Raw genomic sequence first — 3,247 nt, 5'->3', positions numbered from 1 at the left:
CTTACGCAGTTTGAGGATAGCATATTTGTTTTGCAGGTTGAAGGCAGCGATGGACGATAACGACATTAGCGTGAGGAACGTTAGAACGAGGAATGGAGCAGCTTACTATTGTGGATTTAAGGCAGCGAGGAAGGGAGAACGATGGCTCAAGGGTTTGATGACTGCACGCGACTGGAGTTGGAAAGGCAGAAGGGAAATGGTGGGTAGCGTGGAAGGTTTACGATGGAGGGCGATGCAAGACGAGAAAGGTAGCTGGAGAAGGGACTACGGGCTAAACGGAGATGGATGCGGATGCGCTGATCTGGAGTTGATCTTGACGGAATGGAGAAGGGACACAGGGATGTGGATGGTTAAGGGTGTGGAGTTGGGTGGCGATTTGTTAGATGGCTAGAGCAAAATGTGAGGAAGACAGACAGCGCTAGGGAGGCATGATGGGGAATGAAGTTGTGTGGAGAGGGTTGTTCTGGCAGTGATGAGAGGAGGGGATAGCCACGGGCCAGGAAAAGGAGATGATGGGTAGCGAGAATAGCGAGGGTTTTACAGTTTCCCAAAAATTCCGAAATTTTCCTGCAACAAAAAATGAAAACCCTAGGTAACAGTAGATAGGTGGTCCAGAAACCCCTCAAAACTTTCCAGAAATCTTAATAAATTTTTTAAATCCTTCTACTTCAAATTTCTTAATGAAACCCTCGTTAAATTTCCCAGATCTAAAAATTTATTTAAACCTTTGGACTGCAAAAACTGGACATAATCCCTGCAAAAAATGATGCTGACGGATCCTCAGAGTTCCAGATCTTACCCTCCAGGGCCTAGATCTGGACTCTGCGCAGCTTTCAGCTTCAGATTTGCAGCTGCAATGCAACAAAAAAGACACCCAAACGATATACACAATGACCCAAAAAACCCCAAGTCAAAAAAAAAAAACTAAAATTAATTACAGATCTATATACATGAATGGCAGATCTATCAAATCTAGGGAGTGTGAGTCCAAATCCGCTCCTAGATCCGATGATCTGAGGCTCCCAACAGCGAGATCTAATGATTTAGCACAGAAAAATTAATTTTTTTGAATTTTAGACGAGTTACTAAGCTCAAAACCCTTCATGCATCACCCATAAAAAATAAATAAATAAAATAAACAAAAAAAAAAAACTTATGATAAGCCTGGGATCAAATTTAAACTGGGCTCTTCAGAAAACACAGATCAGGAGTTGGCTAGTTCAGCCGAGAACTTCTCTGAACCCCCGATGATCTAATAATCAAGGATTTTCCTGCAAAACTCAATTCAGTTGTCAACATAGAGCAAGAAAACGATAATAAAATTCAGATTTAATAAAGATACCTGCTATTATATTCAAAACTTAAATTATCATTCAAACCCCAGCGACTGAGCAAGATACCTGTACTCAAATCGCTCTTCAGAATCTATTATTAATGGCAAAAAAGAAATTACGCGCGAAAATAATACATCTTACAGCATTTCCATGAAGAGTAACACTGGTGAAATTTAACCCCAAAGTCTTTCTTTATTGCTCATAAAAAGATTACAAGAGAGAGCTTTTCGCTTAGTACACGATCAAAAGATTGGATGATTCTGACTGACAAAATGACCTCCTATTTAAAGATAAATCTTCCAACGGCTAGTTCGAGTGATCCTTGTCAAAAGTGATCTCGACCGTTGATGAGGATCAAAATTTCTTTTAATCTCATCCGTCGAAATTTTAAATATTGAGGAAATTTCAAAATTTTCAATTAAATGAATTTTAATAAATTCAAAAATTAAAATTTTGCATTAATTTCCTCAAAATTTTGACTTTGACTTAACCCCAGGGACCCAAGGCATAAAATTTAGCAAAATAATCAATTAACCTTAGTCCCTAGACCTGTTAAGATTTAATTTTTTAAAGGATCCACGAATTTTAACTCTGGAAAATTTAAATTTACCTAGGATCTAGGACCTATGAGGGGATAAATTATTTTTCTGACCCTCAAGACACTTTACATCATGATTTTTACATTTTTTACATCTCAAGGGGGAAAACCCATTTGCAAAAGACCCTCACGGACTACCCAGTTCTGCGACACAAATATAATCTAGCAGATCAAACAATTTGTAATAAAATAACCTAACCAAATAGTTAGGATTATTCCCAAATCACTTTTACATAGACTCGATCTAGAACATTAGGACTTCCCTAAGATTCCAGTGACAAAATCCATTCTAGCTTTGGGGTAAGGCTGAAGGAAAACTCTGCCGACCATCCGAGAATGGATCGGTGAGACAAAAATCCCTCGGAATGTAGATCGTCACCAGAAAAATAGGTTTACCTAGGTGATTACATACATGACACGGATCTGCTGAGATTATTTACGTTATACACATGCAGATTGGGTTTACATTATAATATGATGATCAAGCTGATGATGATAGTTGGATGGCATGGATGCATCGATCAGGGGCTATCCCTTTTGTGAAAAAGGGGGTGTACTGCTATGGGTCGTTGAAACGTAGTGGTCAACAGACCACATCTTCACCTTTCACGCTGTGATTGAGGAGGCACGACACCGCTCTTTGAAAGTCGATTGTTGTTTCGTAGATTTTCGGGAAGCTTTTGACTCTGTTCCGAGGGAGACCTTGCTCCAGAGACTCAGAGATATTGGCATCTCTGCAACCCTATTGACCGCTATTATGTGCCTATATGAGTCCATTCTTGGTCGTCTTCACGTAACCCATGGGATGTCTGATTTCATTCAAAGCACTATTGGGGTTAAACAGGGTTGTTCACTGTCCCCTATCGTGTTTGGGATCTATATTGATGAGTTGGAAGCATTTCTACACGAGCATATCGAGGACACTGATGGTTGCCTTCTTCACCAAGTTTTGATATCTATTCTACTCTTTGCAAACGACGTGGTCCTCCTCTCCTCAGCCCCAGAAGGATTACAGAGGCAGTTGGATGCCTTAGCTCTATTTTGTGACCATCGACAGTTGACGGTCAACCTCAGTAAAACCAAGGTTATGATCTTCAATGGGGTGAAGAAAACCTTAGGCCTTCACTTTCTATTCAGAGGGGGGGAGATTGAGATCACTAGCATGTATACTTACTTGGGGTTGCAATTCTCAGGTCTCCGCTTCAGTTTGCGACCAACGCTTCAGCCTCGGATCAACAAAGGATATGGATCCTTAGCCCTTCTCGAGAGACAGTGCTTTCAACATCACTTCCAGGACATCTCGTCCAAGATGAGC

This window comes from Pinus tabuliformis, chromosome 2_1, assembly GCF_031772625.1.
Source record: "Pinus tabuliformis cultivar Carrire ecotype Pingquan chromosome 2_1, CPIR1, whole genome shotgun sequence".
Lineage (NCBI taxonomy): Eukaryota > Viridiplantae > Streptophyta > Pinopsida > Pinales > Pinaceae > Pinus > Pinus tabuliformis.
This window is presented reverse-complemented; position numbering follows the sequence as displayed.